Below are 17,810 nucleotides of genomic sequence, written 5' to 3' on the forward strand. Positions count from 1 at the left end.
CTGGGCAATAGCTTGCTTAATCTCCACAATGGCCCCCACAACGCTAAGGATGCCTGGCCTTCACCCTGGGGGTGCCCCGGAGTGGACGCCTCACAGGGAAAGCCAGGACGGGTTCCACAGCGGTATTCGTACAAGCGCCTTGAGACCCTTGCGGGTGAGTAGTGCGCTATACAAGTATCAATTTACATTTACATTGCACACTACGCCACCTCGAGGTAAACTACCAAAACAATGCCATGGACTGACACATCAAGAGGCCATGCCAACGCAACACCCCGCATCGCCAAGATGACTCTGAAGCTGTTAGACTACAGGTATGACGTGGAATATATCCCAGGGACGAAGAACAAGGTAGCCGACTACCTCAGTAGAGCCTCCGCGTGGAGGAAGCCCCAGCAGGCCCTGACGAGAGAGAAGTCCTGGTGGCCTTCACTGAGGACCTGGAGAAGGCGATAAGTAACCAAGAATGGACAAACGCCTATGAAGAAGATCTCGAGCTTGGAGAGGTAAAGGGATTCATGTTACAAGGATGGCCAGAAAAGAAATGTCTACGTGCAGCACTCAGGAAATTCTACGAGGTGCGCAAGGAGTTGTCTATAGGAGACCAGGGGACCTTCCTGTTTAAAAGGGACAAAGTGGTTTTCCCGATGACATTGATACCTTACCTGTTAGCGATAATGCATGAAGGACATCTGGGTATCATGAAAACGAAGATGAGAATGAAACAGATCTACTGGTGGCCAGGAATGGACATCCAGGTTGAGAAACATGTAAGGGATTGTGACCAGTGCCAGAGAGTGGACAAGACTCAAACACCCCTGAAACCAGCATTGGGAAAATTTGCCAACCCTTTGAATCCAGAGGAAGAGGGGTCCATAGACATCCTGGGACCCGTGTTAGACAGCCAGGACACCCCGAAGTATGTATGTGTCCTCATCGACAGGTATTCAAAGTGGCCTGAAGTGCACATACAAGAGGAGATGGACACGGAAACAGTCCTTCGATTTCTCACTACTACATTCATCAGAGAAGGAATACCCTGATCTATCTTGAGCGACAACGGACCACAATTCACCTCGGAAAAATGGCACAGATACATGGAAAGGAATGGGATCAAGATGAAACATACAGCCATATACCACCCAGCCGACAACGGCCTAGTGGAAAGGTATAACCGTGTCATAATGGGCTCTATACAAGCTGCCATCGCGATGGGCAAGGACTGGAAAAAAGAAATGCAGAGCATGTTATGGGCTTATCGAATCACGCCCACAGGCACAGGGTATAGTCCATTCTGGATCCTGAGAGGGCGTGACCCGTTCACCAAGGACAATACGGCATGGAAGGAGAAGACTGTCACTAGCAAATGGTCTCCGGCAGTAGTGCAGCATCATTTGGAGAAAGCACAAAGAATATACACTGAACACTACAATAAGAGACGCAATGTGAAGAGAGTCTCTCTAGAAAGCGGAGAATGTGTGAGAGTCAAACTAGCCCTGCTGAGAAGGAAAGGAGACAGCAAATACAGTCCACCCATGCAAGTAAAGGAGGTGTACGACAGGGCAGCCTTGCTTAGTGATGGGAACGTCTGGTCCCAAGATCGCATGTCCAAATGCAACAAGATTTTGCAGTGGACCAAGGAAGAAAGATTAGAAACCGCACAAGACCAAACCACACTCTCTGACAAAGAAGTACATGGTGGAGGAGAAGAGGACCCAGGGACAGGAGAGAGCAGCACGGAGTCCACGACAGGAGACAACATCATTGCAGGAGAATATCTGGAAGGAGCGGAAGAGACTCTGGGAAGAGAGAACCCTCTGGTAATGGAAGGCCGGCCGGCGAACCCGGCAGAGACAACCCTGGGAATGTCCACACCACTCCGGTAAGACGTACAAGGGCAGGCAGAGCAGTCATGAAGCCCTCCAGATACAGAGACTATGAACTGTGTGATGGGAGATAAGTATGATCCTGTGATGGACTTTATAATTCTCCATTGTTATGTAAAGAAGGGAGATATGTAGCGTCTTGCTCTAGTTGTTGAGCGCGACGCTGTGACGTCAAGCTCAGCGGCCATTTTGGAAGCTGACTCGCGTCTTAGTCACGGAGAGCTCCGGACGTTCCCGGTGCTCTCCTTCTGTGATCCAAATAAATACTTAGTGAAACCTCTTCAGTATTCAGCGTTTATTTCGGAGAAACTGACTACATTACATCATGCAGCAAAAACAATACAAACAATACATTGAGAAGAAAGGGCTTGCATTAATCCACACCTTTACCATCTTGGCAAAAGAAAATCTGGATTGGCAATCATTTCAACCACTCTTAACAGTCATCTCTATCAAGTTATTACCAACTATCACTTATATGAGAGGTCTGGATGGTGCTATCGTGGATACAATGCAAATCAATACTTTCAGGCTAGCCGTCAACTTGCCCCAGAGTTTATCTCCAAATCAAATTTGCCTCGAATTTGGACTTAATAAAGCGGGACTTAGTCAGAAGAGCAAAAGCGATAAGAAACGGGTCCAAGACCCAATAATTAGTGCATTATTTATAATATGCTCTCCAAAACGACCAGTATTCGGAACACCATAAATAGCTGAATGCTTCTATTAAACAATTGTGTCTAACAGAATTATGAGCTGCAAGTGAACCACATGATGCCCTCAAACAGGCAAGCAATAGGGCCACAAAACTAAAATATTGCCTTGAAGACAAAATCAAATTTCCTTCTCACATGCATGGATGGCAATCAAACACTCATGCTGTCCGCAGCACCCTGCCTGGCAATTCCGTTTCCAGCAAGTATCAAGCGCAACCTTATGATTCTGCGCATAGGCAGCATATCGGTTCTAGCAAACAAAGCAGTTTCAATCAATCAATCAATCAGAATACTTGTAAAGCATGCTACTTACCCGTGAGGGTCTCGAGGCGTTGGGAGGGGAGCTGCTCCTATTCAAAGAGCTAGGTCTTGAGGAGTCTTCTGAATGCAATAGGTCTTGGGTTTGTCATATGCGGGTAGGGAGGGTGTTGCAGGTCTTTGTGGCAAGATAGGAGAAGGATCTGCCGCCGGAGGTAGTACGTTGGATGCGTTGTGGAGTGCTTTGTGTGCATGTGTGAGGAGCCTGAAGGTGATCCTCTTGTCGACGGGGAGCCAGTGTAAGTTTCTCAGGTGGGGGGGTGATGTGGTTGCGGCGGGGGACGTTAACGATCAGTCTGGCGAAGGCGTTTTGGATGCGTTGTAGTCGGCTTAGAAGTTTGGCTGGGATTATGACCCTTGACCCTAATTCTCCTGAGGCGGAAGCCGGGAGCGACGCTAAGCTGAAAATTGATTGTTTACTTTTAAAAATTGTTGATTCTGTGTTTTTTTAAAAACCACTTGCACATCTCCCCCTGCACTCACCCGTGTCACTGTAACAGCCGATTTGAACGCTGTCTGACACAGGACCCACGCGCACGCCGCCATTACCGGCCGCGAGGAGACCAGGACACGCCCCCTCCGGATGGCCACGCCCACCTCCTACCAAAATTAGATAAAAGCGCGCTCTGACCACGAGAGCAGCACTTGACCCTAATTCTCCTGAGGCGGAAGCCGGAAGCGACGCTAAGCTGAAAATTGATTGTTTACTTTTAAAAACTGTTGATTCTGTGTTTTTTTAAAAACCACTTGCACCTCTCCCCCTGCACTCACCCGTGTCACTGTAACAGCCGATTTGAACGCTGTCTGACACAGGACCCACGCGCACGCCGCCATTACCGGCCGCGAGGAGACCAGGACACGCCCCCTCCGGGTGGCCACGCCCACCTCCTACCAAAATTAGATAAAAGCGCGCTCTGACCACGAGAGCAGCACTTGACCCTAATTCTCCTGAGGCGGAAGCCGGGAGCGACGCTAAGCTAAAAATTGATTGTTTACTTTTAAAAACTGTTGATTCTGTGTTTTTTTAAAAACCACTTGCACCTCTCCCCCTGCACTCACCCGTGTCACTGTAACAGCCGATTTGAACGCTGTCTGACACAGGACCCACGCGCACGCCGCCATTACCGGCCGCGACGAGACCAGGACACGCCCCCTCCGGGTGGCCACGCCCACCTCCTACCAAAATTAGATAAAAGCGCGCTCTGACCACGAGAGCAGCACTTGACCCTAATTCTCCTGAGGCGGAAGCCGGGAGCGATGCTAAGCTGAAAAGTGATTGTTTACTTTTAAAAACTGTTGATTCTGTGTTTTTTTAAAAAACACTTGCACCTCTCCCCCTGCACTCACCCGTGTCACTGTAACAGCCGATTTGAACGCTGTCTGACACAGGACCCACGCGCACGCCGCCATTACCGGCCGCGAGGAGACCTGGACACGCCCCCTCCGGGTGGCCACGCCCACCTCCTACCAAAATTAGATAAAAGCGCGCTCTGACCACGAGAGCAGCACTTGACCCTAATTCTCCTGAGGCGGAAGCCGGGAGCGACGCTAAGCTGAAAAGTGATTGTTTACTTTTAAAAACTGTTGATTCTGTGTTTTTTTAAAAACCACTTGCACCTCTCCCCCTGCACTCACCCGTGTCACTGTAACAGCCGATTTGAACGCTGTCTGACACAGGACCCACGCGCACGCTGCCATTACCGGCCGCGAGGAGACCAGGACACGCCCCCTCCGGGTGGCCACGCCCACCTCCTACCAATACTCCTTCCGCCCATAAATTATGTGTCAGTTCAGGGAGCGCAGCGGACGGGCGCAGCGGGCGCGCCGTCAGCGTGCCAAAGGCGCGCCAAAGGCAAGCCCGTCTGAGCCTGTCCGGGCCCAGATGGCCCCAGGCCCAGTGACTCTGCCAGGTGGCCCTCAGGATCGAGTGATGTATACGGGAGATGCATTGCGCGCCCTACAACCTAAGAAAATCCTTGCCTGCTACCACATGCATACTGAAGGTAATACCTTCTCTAATTGTATGCGCTGCAATCCGACCCCCCTGACCTCGACACAACCCATATTGAAGATGGGACTTCTTAACTGCCGCTCCCTTCCTAAACATGCGATCGAAACCAATCTACTAATTCAAGATCAGGATCTCGATCTACTGTTTTTAATGGAAACATGGCTATCAGACAGCACTGATTCGGACATTGTTACGGCCCTTCCCCCAGGGTATCTCTGTCAAGCCTTACACAGACCCAAAGGGAGAGGAGGGGGGCTAGCTATAATTTTTTAGGGAACAATTTAGTTGTAGAACCTCCAACGCCTATATCGAGGATTGCGAGAGCTGTCAATTCTCCATCCAAACCTCCCCAGCCCACTCCCTGGCAGGGCTACTGATTTACCGCCCCCCAGGTGCTCCTGGGAATTTTGTTAATGCCACCATCGAATCAGTGCCACAACTAGCTTCGTCCACCTCCAACTTCCTTATGCTAGGTGACATAAACTTCCACTTCATGGACCTTACGGATCGGTTAGCCTCCGACCTTCGGCAAGACCTAACATCACTAAATATCCGACTGGTGAACAACGAGCCCACCCATGAGAAGGGACACCTATTGGACCCCATCTTCACCAATATAGCAACCATCACCACCAAACCACCCGTGACCCTTCCATGGACGGACCATTTTCTGGTCCCCATCTCTTGGGAAATTCCCATTACGAACCCCCAAACCTCTAAAATTCAGGTAACCGACCGACGATGGCGCAAACTGGCACCTGAGGAATGGGCCGCCGCCCTCACAGACTCCATCCCCGAGCTCTCCTCCGACCCTGCCATGGCTGACAAGCAGTTTAATGAGTGGATTACCTCCTCCCTAGATACACTGCTCCCAAAAACTGCGACCCTTAAACATCCTAAAAGACTATCCCCTGCTCTATGGTACTCCCCAATGCTCAAAGCTCTGCGCCAGGAGTGTAAGAGAACGGAACGCTCCTGGAGAAGAGACAAGTCGGAAATTAACAAAAACATCTGCTCCACCTCTCTTCTATCCTATAAAACCGCTATCCGAAAAACCAAATGCGCTTTCTTCCAGGAGAGAATAGAGAAAGCTGGATGCTCCAGTAAGGAATCATATGCCATCCTTAAAGAGCTTCTAAAAACCCCAGAACAGGGACCGGGACAACCCTCCGATCCTAAAGCCGATCAGGAGAAATGCCAACAACTGGCTAATTTCTTTCATGACAAAATCCAAACAATTCTGGCTTCAATTCCCCCCTCGAGTCCGTGCGAAGAAACCGTTCTCTCATACCCTACATCACCCACTTGTCTTTCTTCGTGGGGCCAAGTTACAACGGAAGAAGTAGGAAACACGCTTAAATCCATGAAGAGCGGATCCCCCAGGGACCCTGCCCCACTCCGGATCCTCAAGGAGGTAGCCCCCACGATCACTCCCCCCCTCACTCATCTGATCAACGCCTCACTCCAACAGGGAGCTGTACCCCCGAGTTGGAAGACGGCTGTCGTAAAAGCCCTATTAAAGAAACCATCCCTCGACCCTGAAAATCTGGCTAATTACAGACCCATCTCCCTACTCACAGGAGTCAGCAAAATTGCTGAAAAATTGGTCAATAGGAAACTCTCGCAGTTTCTGGAGGTCAACAACAAGCTAAAAAGTTCCCAGACGGGCTTTCGCCCAGGACAGGGCACTGACATTGCCCTCCTGGCAGCGGTAGAGGAGGCCAGAGCGCTATTGGATGGGGGAGGATCAGTGGCAGTGATCCTCCTCGACCTAAGTGCGGCGTTCGATACCGTTAACCACCAACTCCTCATCAAAAGACTCAAAAGAGTTGGTGTGGAAGGCTCAGCCCTATCCTGGCTTTCATCCTTTTTAGCCCAACGGACCTACCAGATCTGGGAGAAGAACGCCCGCTCCTCCGAAATGCCCCTCCAATGTGGTGTGCCTCAGGGCTCCTCCCTGAGCCCCACATTATTCAATATCTATATGTCCACATTGGAGGAGGTCATCACCCCATTCGGAGTGAGCGTCGTCAGCTACGCTGACGACACACAACTAGTGGTGTCTCTGTCCCACCCCAGACAACAATCAGCTGACCTATTCAACTGCCTTACGCAGGTCCACTGTTGGATGAATAGGTCAGCCCTAAAACTTAATTGGACGAAAACGGAAGTCCTTCTTCTTGGCCCGAAAGGAATTTCACTCTCCCCGAACATCTGGCCAGCCTGTCTGGGTCCCCCCCCTGACCCAAAAACAGAGGTAAAAAGTCTGGGTGTGTGGATCGACACCGACCTCTCATTCACTGTACAGGCAAAAAAGGTAGCCGGGACCTGCTTTGGGCTCCTGAAATCTCTGAGGAAAGTCCTGCCCCTCTTACCCTTCAATTCCCAAAAATTGTTAATACAAGGCCTAATAGTATCGAGCCTTGATTACAGTAATGTAATCTATCTAGGCGCTCCTGAAGCAACCCTCAACAAGCTTCAGAGAATCCAGAATACCGCTGCCCGGATCATCACAAATACCCCTGCCAGAACCTCCGCTAAACCTGCTCTCAAACTCCTCCATTGGCTCCCCATAAGGGAGCGAGTCAAATTCAAGGCCTTATGCCTAGTTCACAAATCACTGCAAAATCAAGGCCCCCCAGTCCTCAGTAAACTTATCACTCCCTATAAAGCTACAAGATCCCTCCGCTCAGACACAGAAAACTTCATTACCACCCCCAGATTCAGGAAAGCCCGATCAGGAGGAAGACGTTTCTCGGTCCAAGCTGCGCGCCTCTGGAACTCGCTCCCCCGCGACTTGCGACTCGAATCACAATACCTACGCTTTAGGAAGCAGCTAAAGACTCATCTTTTTCCCTAATGTTTTATTCCTCCCCCTTATTCTGAGTCTCTGTCCCCGCCCCCACCCCCCCCTTTTTTTTTTTGCCCCTGGTCCGCTGTACTGTAGAGTTAGGGTTCCTAGCGCTGGGATACCTCAGGGTGACTATGCGCTCTACAAAAATAAATAATAATAATAATAATAATAATAATTCTGCAAAGAGTGCGTTGCCGTAGTCCAGTCTGCTGCTGACGAGGGCATGTGTAACCGTTCTTCTTGTTTCAGTCGGGATCCACTTGTAGATCCTGCGGAGCATGCGGAGGGTGTTGTAGCAGGAGGAGGAGACGGCGTTGACCTGTTTCGACATGGGGAGGGAGGGGTCGAGGATGAAGCCTAGGTTGCGTGCATGGTCGGTGGGTGTCGGTGCTGTTCCCATTGTGGTCGGCCACCAGGAGTCATCCCAGGCTGAGGGGGTGGGTCCGAGGATGAGCACCTCCGTGTTATCCGAGTTCAGCTTCAGCCGGCTGCTCCTCATCCAGTCGGCATCGGCCTTCATTCCGTCCATCGAGGTTGGTTTTGGTGGTGAGTGGGTCCTTGGTGAGGGAGAGGATAAATTGGGTGTCTCCGGCGTAGGAGATGATGCTGAGGTTGTGATGGCGGGCCACTTGTGCGAAGGGGGCCATGTAGATGTTGAACAGCGTTGGGCTGAGGGATGAGCCCTGGGGGACGCTGCAGATGATGATGATGTCGCTGGCTTCGGATCGGAAGGGTGGGAGGCGGACTCTCTGGGTTCTGCCTGAGAGGAATGAGGAGGTCCAGTCCAGGGCCTTCTCTTGGATTCCTGCTTCGTTGAGTCCTGTCCTTAGTGTGTGGTGGCAGACCGTGTCGAAGACAGCTGACAGGTCCAGGAGGATGAGGGCTGATGTTTCGCTGTTGTCTAGTTACCGCCTGATGTCGTCTGTGGTGGCGATGAGGGCTGTCTCAGTGCTGTGGTTGTGTCTGAATCCAGATAGGGATCGGTCTAAGATGTTGTTGTCTTCCAGGTGGCGGGCCAATTGCATGTTGATGATTTTGAAGATTTTTTCGACAACCTTTGCCGGGAACGGGAGCAGGGAGATGGGCCAGAAGTTCTTGAGGTCCTTGGGGTTCGCCTTGGGCTTTTTGAGGAGGGCATTGATTTCAGCGTGCTTCCAGCTTTCCGGGAATGTTGCTGCTTTGAAGGAGATGTTGATGACCTTCCATAGTTGTGGTGCGATGGCTGTGTCTGCTTTGTTGAACACGTGGTGTGGACAAGGGTCTGACCGAGATTCTGAGTGGATGGAGTTCATGACCTTGCGTGTCTCGTCATCGCTGACGTTGGGCCAGGAGGTCAGGCGGTTGGTGCTGGTGGTGTTCGCAGGGGAGGTGGCACCTGGCGTGGTAGGGGTGGTCAGGGTGTTGAAGCTGTTGTCGATGTCAGTGATCATGCAGTGGAAGAAGATGGCTAGTGAGTCGCACAGAGGACGGGATGTCATTGGTATTGGCGCTGGGGTTGGAGAGTTCCTTTACGATGCTGAAGACCTCTTTGCTATTGTGTGCGTTGTTGTCCAGGCGGTTTTTGAAGGAGGATCTCTTGGTTAGTCTGATGAGGTGGTGATGTCTGCATGTGGCATCCTTGTGGGCTGCGTAATTGTCCGGTTTGCGTTCGTGGAGCCATGTCTTCTCCAGTTACCGGCATGCGCGTTTGGAGGTCTGGAGCTCATTGGGGAACCAGGTGGCTCTTTTGCTGGTGTGGTTGTTGGATGGTTTCTTGAGCGGGGCGAGGGTGTTGGCGCAGGCTTCGATCCACTGTCTGAGGTTGCGGGCTGCGGCGTCTGCTTTGGTGGGGTTGGTGCAGGAGGTTCTGGGCGAGGGTGGTGATCAGCTGGTCATCGGTGACTTTGCTCCAGCAGCGGCGTGGTAGCTTTTGGGTGCAGTAGTGTGTGGTTGGTTTGTTGAAGGTGAAATGGATGCAGCGGTGGTTGGTCCAGTGGAGTTCGTTGGTGTGGTCGAAGGTGACATGGGAGCCTGTGGAGAAGACAGGGTCCAGTGTGTGGCCGGCGGCATGGGTGGGTGCAGTGACGAGTTGTCTGAGGCAGTCGATTGGCTAGGTTGTCTATCAGGGTTGAGGAGTTTGCGTTGTTGTTGTTCTCGAGGTGGAAGTTCAGGTTCCCGAGGAGGATGTAGTCCATTGAGGCGAGTGCGTGCGTGCTGGTGAGGTCGGCAATGGAGTCGCTGAACTGAGCCCGTGGCCTGGGGTGTCTTAGATGAGTGTTCCTCTGAGGGTGGTTTTGGGGTCGGTTTGGATCCGGAAGTGCAGGTGTTCCGCGGTGTTGAGGGTGTCGTCTGCATGGGTGGAGACCTTGAGGGTGAATTTGTGGACGATGGCTATTCCTCCTCCGACTCCATTGGTGCGGACCCAGCGGGTGATCTTGAGGCCGTACGGGATCGCTATGACGACGTCGGGTGCCGAGGAGTCTTTCCACCAGGTCTTGGTCAGGAAGGCCACGTCTGGGGCAGAGGTGTCGATCAGATTCCAGAGTTCGACGGCATGTTTGCGAGCGGAGTGTGTTGAGGAGTATGCAGCAGAGGTGGTTGGGTCCAGTCCTTATAGGTTTGGTGGTTCCATCGCCGGTGAAGCTGCAGGTGCGGCAGGAGAAGGGTCCGTGGGTCAGTTTCAGGGCTGCGTGGAAGCAGGTGGGGTTTCGGCCAGCGTTGAGTGCGTGGAGGGTGCTGGCTTCATAGTGGATTCTGGTGTTGTGGCGTTGGCGGGGTCCAGGACTTCTGACGCTGGGGGCGGTCCTGGTGCGGACAGGCGCAGACGGGCTTGCCTTTGGCGCGCCCGCTGCACGAGACCGCCATTTTAGGCGGGGAGGGAGGGACGACCAGCTGGGAGGCGGGAGCGGGCGGCGAGGGGGTGGGCCGCAGGGGGCAGCGGCGGGAAAAATGGGGGAGCAGGAACAAGAAGGGGGGGTGGGGGGAAAACAGAAGAACTGGGGCTGTGAATATGATACAGCGACGACAAAATACAGGGAGGAAAGGACCCCCAAAATAATACAGTAGAAAAAGGTACGGCGGCAGGCAGAGGCAGTCAGGGCTCAGAAGGCTCGAACTTGCGCTCCGAGCAGCGGCGAGCAGACAGACAGGTGGAGCTGATCAGCAGTAGGGGGCGACCTGGCCTGCAAGCAGGGTCAGGGGTCGCTCCTACTGTCCAGCAGCGTTCACCATTTAAGGCGGGGAGGGAGGGAGGAGCAGCTGGGAGGCGGGAGCAGCGAGGGGGCGGGCCACTGGGGGCAGCACGGGAAAAACGGGGGTGCAGGAACAAGAATGTAGGGTGGGGGAAACAGAAGGGCTGGGGCTGTGAATACGGTACAGAAACAACAAAATACAGGGAGGAAAAGACCACAAAAATAATACAGTAGAAAGGCGCGGCGGCTGGCAGAGGCAGTCAGGGCTCAGAAGGCTCGAACTCGCGCTCCGAGCAGCGGCGAGCCGACAGACAGGTGGAGCTGATCGGCAGTAGGGGGGGGACCTGGCCTGCAAGCAGGGTCAGGGGTCTCTCCTACTGTCCAGCAGCGGCCGCCATTTAAGGCGGGGAGGGAGGGAGGAGCAGCTGGGTGGCGGGAGCAGGCGGCGAGTAGGCGCGGCCGCAGGGGGCAGCGGCGGGAAAAACGGGGGAGCAGGAGCAAGAAGGCGGGTTGGGGGGGGAAACAGAAGTGCTTGGACTGTGAACACGGTACAGAAACGACAAAATACAGGGAGGAAAAAAACCCAAAAACAATACAGTAGAAAAAGGTGCTGCGGCGGGCAGAGGCAGTCAGGGCTCAGAAGGCTCAAACTTGCGCTCCGAGCAGCAGCGAGCAGACAGACAAGTGGAGCTGAGCAGCAGTAGGGAGGCGACCTGGCCTGCAAGCAGGGTCAGGGGTCGCTCCTACTGTCCAGCAGCGGCCACCATTTAAGGGGGGGAGGGAGGAGCAGCTGGGAGGCGTGAGTGAGGGGGCGGGCCGCAGGGGGCAGCGGCGGGAAAAACGGGGGTGCATGAACAAGAAGGGTGTGTGGGGGGGAACAGAAGGGCTGGGGATGTGAAAACGGTACAGAAACGACAAAATACAGGGAGGAAAAGACCCCAAAAATAATACAGTAGAAAAAGGCGCGGCGGCAGGCAGAGGCAGACAGGGCTCAGAAGGCTCGAACTTGCGCTCCGAGCAGCGGCGAGCAGAAAGACAGGCGGAGCTGATCGGCAGTAGGGGGGCAACCTGGCCTGCAAGCAGGGTCAGGGGTCGCTCCAACTATCCAGCAGCAGCTGCCATTTAAGGCGGGGAGGGAGGGAGGAGCAGCTGGGAGGCAGGAGCGGGCGGCGAGGGGGCAGAGCTGCAGGGGGCACAGCGGGAAAAGCAGGGGTGCAGAAACAAGAAAAGGGGGTGGGGGAAACAGAAGGGCTGGGGCTGTGAGTTTGGAAATACAGTGGTCCGATATCATGCAGGTTCTGAAAAGAGAAAGAAGAGGTCATTCACTTGATATGCATCCGTCTCAAGCTGCTTAGCCTTTGCTTGGAACTACTAAAGAGAGCTTTAATGACAGAGGCATCGATAGGTGCAGGAAATATGTTAAGCCTGCCTCAACACTGAGGACCCGCAGCTAAACTGCAAATGTGTCCGATTTTTGGAAATGGCCCTTACCAAGAAGCCTGGGGTCACTAAAAATCCACAAACTTGGTCTGGGTTGTATTTAAGGCAGAAAGAAGTTCATAGTGCTCTTGCTTACCTGCATAAACATTATTCCTGTTTTAAACAATCCAATTTGGTCTAGGACACTCTGTTCCATTAATAGCTAATGTTCAGGAAAATAGACACTGGAATTCTCTGGGATGCTTAATGCCATGATTGCCTACAACAGAGTCTCTGTTAACCCATTTTAATCTCAGTGTGATCAGTTTTATTTGTAAATATTTAAATTCGCACCAATCTGGGAAGGGTACAAACATCTCACCATTTCTTAACTATCAATTTATTTAAGAAATACGATAGCATGAAGCACGGCAATCTCAGAATCAAACGTCTTTTGGCACCTTTCTCTAGATGTACCATTTTAAGTCTGTCTACATGCACAAATATGGTACTAGTGTTACTTGATTAATTCATGTAAATATTTATGGTAGCAGCAAAAAAGTGGAATGACCTGTTGAACTTCCTCCCTGGATGCACTATTTTATGACATTATAAATGGTTATTTATTATAGTTTTAAGCTGCGAAATTGTTATGGTTTTCATTACCTGAAATAATAAATTTGAACATTCCAGACAACAGACAAAAATGGCCGCCTGGTCAGCATCTAGATTGACAAACGGTGAAATAACATCAGGCTAATGTGTATTCTACACCTTTCCAATTAACAAGACGTCTCAGCTCTGCCCAGACAGGAAAAAAGATATCAAAGACAAACCTCATCAAATAGTACGAATGTACAAAACGCCGCTTGTGAAAGGTTACAAGGCTTTCCAAATGCTAGTAATGCTTCAGCAATGCACCTCAAGAGACATCCGACAGGTATATAGGCAAAGGAAAATGCCCCAAATATCTCAATTAAATTAACTAAAATACATTAACATAGTCTAAAAATAATTAGTAGCATAAAAGTAATAACGTTCAATATAGTGATGCACCATAAGAGCATCTTGGGAGGCTGCAGCGAACACAGAGGCAAGAAAACCTGATGGATCTAAAGGATATATATGTTTATTCGCAGTGACCCTGCTTTATCACTCTGTTGTGCTGCATTACCATTTTCTATATACGTATTAGTATAATGTAAATGCATTAATATATTTGAGATATTATTAAACTATTTATTAACGGAAGAGGTCATCTTTCTGGTTGCAGACTGGGGAAAATCAAAAATGCCAGAGCCTAAGATGCACTGAATTTCGATGGTCTGCTCGATCATGGTGTTGGTGGGTTGTGGGAGGTTCTTCGAGCTTCTTTCCTGTTTTTCTCTGCTGTTTGTATATAAAGAATCAGGCACCAATAATACACCTGACTTGCATATTCTATCATATACAGTTTTCTTGAACATGACAATCCATAGTCTTTTGACAAAAAGAAACAATTATTTACAAAAACTTGACTGCTCATTCATGTTTACCAGAAGAGTCAAGGAAGCTTAGGAGGCAAACTTTCTATCACAGAGAAACCGGAGTCCAGGTTGGGGGAACTCAGCCCTTTCATTTTTGATAGTGCTAGATTGCGTGTAGAAGCAGCAGAACTGTGGAATTGTAGAATTCTAACAGCTTAATCTATAAATTGCTCAGTCACTGAATACATTTGTAGGAAGATTTTCAACCCTTTCTCACAGAGCAGCAACATAATTTGCAATATTTACAAAGGGATTGCGCCACCGGAACGTTAATTTTTTCCTATGTTCTGGTGGTGGAATGCCCTGCTCCATATTTTAAAAGTGGCGTTAAGTCACTTTGCACGGCTTAACGCCACTTTGTAAATATGGTACCCTTTCACATAGATATCTGCATGAAAGGGACGTGCAATGAGTGTTACTGTGGGCGTTCCCCTGCAACACCCATTGCTTTTTTTGTGCCACAGGTTTACAAGGATGTGAAAATCTGAGCCAGCGCAAAAAACTAATGTCATTCAAAAACAGGCTTTAGATTGGCGCAACGAGGAGAAATATTTTTACTTCTGCTCGTTTTGATCTTTCTATGTGTGCTGCATTCAGCAGCACACATCGAAAGAGCAAATTATCTTTAGGTTTTTCCTGCACATAAACAATCATTCCCTGCAACACAAACACCCTTGCACCATAGTGCATGGGTGCCTGCTTTGCAGGAATGATTCCTGCAATGCAGTCACCCTTGCACTATGGTGCAAGGGCATCTGTGCTGCAGGAAATCATCTCTGCAACACAGAAAACCTTGAACTATGGCACAGGGTGTCTGTGTTTGCACTAGGCAGCAATTTGTAGCGCAAGCGCAAGGGAAAACACCTGGGTGCCTGTATTTTTGAAAATACAGCGGATCCCAGCATTGCTTAAATGACGCAGTACAGTGCTGCAAAATTGCTTGCATGACCACCTGCACCATATCCTAGTAATTATGCCCCTTAGTGCGCTGTGTTGTTTGAAAGTGAAAGAGAGGAGGAATAGCGCCATATCTACTAAGATATAATGCTGTTATTCTCTCTTACTCCAGTGGTGCATTTTAGACTGCCTTGTGCCAATGCACACATCCTTGCACTATAATCAAGCATACGTTTCATACTGTGAGGGTACCATTCCAGTGCAAATACTATGCCCCGATATAATTTCAAAGTTTCCCCACTTAGTATGTGTGCTGTACAGTGTAGCAGACATGCAATGATGGAAATGCCTTTATAAAGAAAACTTTTCTAAAACTTATGCCAGCCTGTTTTGGAGAGATTTGGTGTTAATGAGACTTTACTTAATTTGCCACTGTTGGAAATGTGGGGCCTCATTTATGAGGCTGTGGGTCACTTTTACGCCGCCGGTACGTCACTTTTTGTGACGCACCAGTGGCGTAAAAAATGTGCCTTGTTGCGCCATATTTACAAAGTGACGCATCTAGGTAGATGCGTCACTTTGTAAACCCCTGCGCCAGGTATAATGTATGCAAGGGGGGGCGTATTGACGCAAGAAAGGGTCATGGAAGTGACGCAGTGAAATCCATGAGATTTCACTGCGCCACTTCTAGGACTCAAATGCGTAAAAATCTTATGCCTGCCTCACAGCAGGAGTAAGACTGACACAAGCCCTTTGAAAAGACACATTGCTGGAATTGCGTCACTTTTGTGACACACTCCAGCAATGCGTCACTTTTGCGCCTACAGATACGTCAGAAATACTGACGTATCTGTAACTCCTTGCGACATGATGCGTCATACTGTAAATATGACACATCATTGGTGTCGCAAGGAGGGCGCAATGAAAAGTGACGCATCGTTGTTTTCACGCAGCGATGCATCACTTTTCATAAATGAGGCCCGTGTTTTCTGCATCACTTAGAGAAACATTATTTTATTATGTGTGCTAGAGCTTGTGAGGTTACTCTTCTTTCAACCATATCAAGCAACAATACAATGGAAAACCAAGTATCATTTTATTGCCCCCGAATGAAATCCATCATAACCCTTTTGAAAAAACAGACTCCTGTTTTGCACCATGCACAATGTCTTCTATTGGCAAACTGGTTGCCTGTTGGGGCCAAATACAGCACATTCCCTTTAGTTGATCTTGGAATTGTGGATTATTTCTGACTTTTATAAGGCTGGCTCAAATTCACAGTCACACCAAGAACCTGAAAGCTTGAAAAGACTGAATAAAGCCATTAAACTATTTTATGTATTTCAGAAGTGATTTTTGGAGATGAAGTTGGACAGACACCAACAAAAATCAAGATGTGTGGTGAATCTTATATGTACCAGAAATACTTCTGTAACCAAGTACATTTGAGGACATCAACTAGAACTTGGAACATATTGAAATACAAAGGTTCAATCATATTTAGGTTGAAACATTGTCTGCAAGGTTAAATGTTCACCATCTTTGTATAACCGTCGAGTTTGTAGAAAATTATTTTAGATCATGTGAAGAAGATATGGTTTTAAAACCAAAGATAAAATGAAAATGCACTTTTAAATAAAAAAAATGCAAATGCATGGAATCAATACCTTTGCTGAACACGATAGAGAGTAAAAGTTTAGTGACTATTAATTAGGAGTGGGTGACCCCCTTGGGGCCCGTTTACGAAGCCGTATGTGCACTTATCTCAGAACTACCTGCGCAAATGGTATAATTTACAAATGCATATTTGTATTTGTGATTTAGAAAAATAAATCTGAATTTGCACTTGTATATGGATTTGCTCACTCAATTGTGATGAATGTACAACATTTCAATAGAACTAAAGTGTCTCACAAAGCTGACTATGTAAGTTTCTGGCAGTCTTAACAACAAAAGGTGGTGTTTGTTTTCTCTCTCACCTTTGCTCCTTTTCCCCTGGGGTAGAACACATTCACTGCGACTGACACACTCACTGCATGCCATTACAATCAAAGGGGGTCAGATCTCTGCGAAGTGGATTGATCAGTGTCTTGGATTCTCGAAGTACCCTTGAGTATAACACTCTGCATATGACGAATAAAGTACTGTGTGGGTCATCTAATTTTCTTTTTGTGTCCCTCAAAATTAGTGAAAGAAAGAACTTAGAAATTATATTGTTGCTGCAATTTATTTCCAAGTAAGAATACATGATTTATACATTTATTGAGTGATTTTAAAATAATCATAATAGTAATTTCTGAAAGACAAGAACAACATGAATGTAAAAGTTACATTCATCAATTCTTGCACTAAGATGGGATTGAGAGTTCAAGAACCCAATATAAAGTTCTGTGGTCAGGGCACTCCATCACAAATGGTATGGAGTACACTGCCCTTTCCTATTTAGAGATGGACAGATGTAAACATTTCCATCAATCGAGTCCCTATTGAGTCTGTTGATGGACATCTTCCTCCATTGACCTGATTCCGTAGGGGCCATCAGAAGAAGGAAATTACTCCTACTTAGGGATGATGTTGCAATGCGGAAAACCTGGCGGTAAGGGACAGAAAAAAAAAAGTATCCTAACACCTTGGGAGAGAACTCCCAGGGTGTTGGGGCCCTTTGTTTTTCAAAAGCAAACTTGAGTTTGTCTCAGAAAAGCAAAATAAGTAAAGAAGTTAGACGAATGGTTGTTAAAATTGATGGGAGTTGTCACACTTTTTGTACACTCAATGGGGCAGCCGTGATGGCTGGTATTTTATCAGACTGGCTGAGGTAATGTTTGCCATCCTATCAGACAGACTACCATCCTGTCTTCTGTAGTTTGTCACAAATAACTGGAATGAAGGCTAGAGGGGATCTTTTTTACTACAACTCTCAGAACAGACAGAAGCTCTCTTAGTATTTTATGCAGGGTGGAATCCCACATGAACTTTAAGGTGTGGGTAAATGTATCAGATGTAATGAGAGTAG

The sequence above is a fragment of the Lissotriton vulgaris genome, chromosome 4_1, assembly GCF_964263255.1.
Source record: "Lissotriton vulgaris chromosome 4_1, aLisVul1.2, whole genome shotgun sequence".
Taxonomy (NCBI): Eukaryota; Metazoa; Chordata; class Amphibia; order Caudata; family Salamandridae; genus Lissotriton; species Lissotriton vulgaris.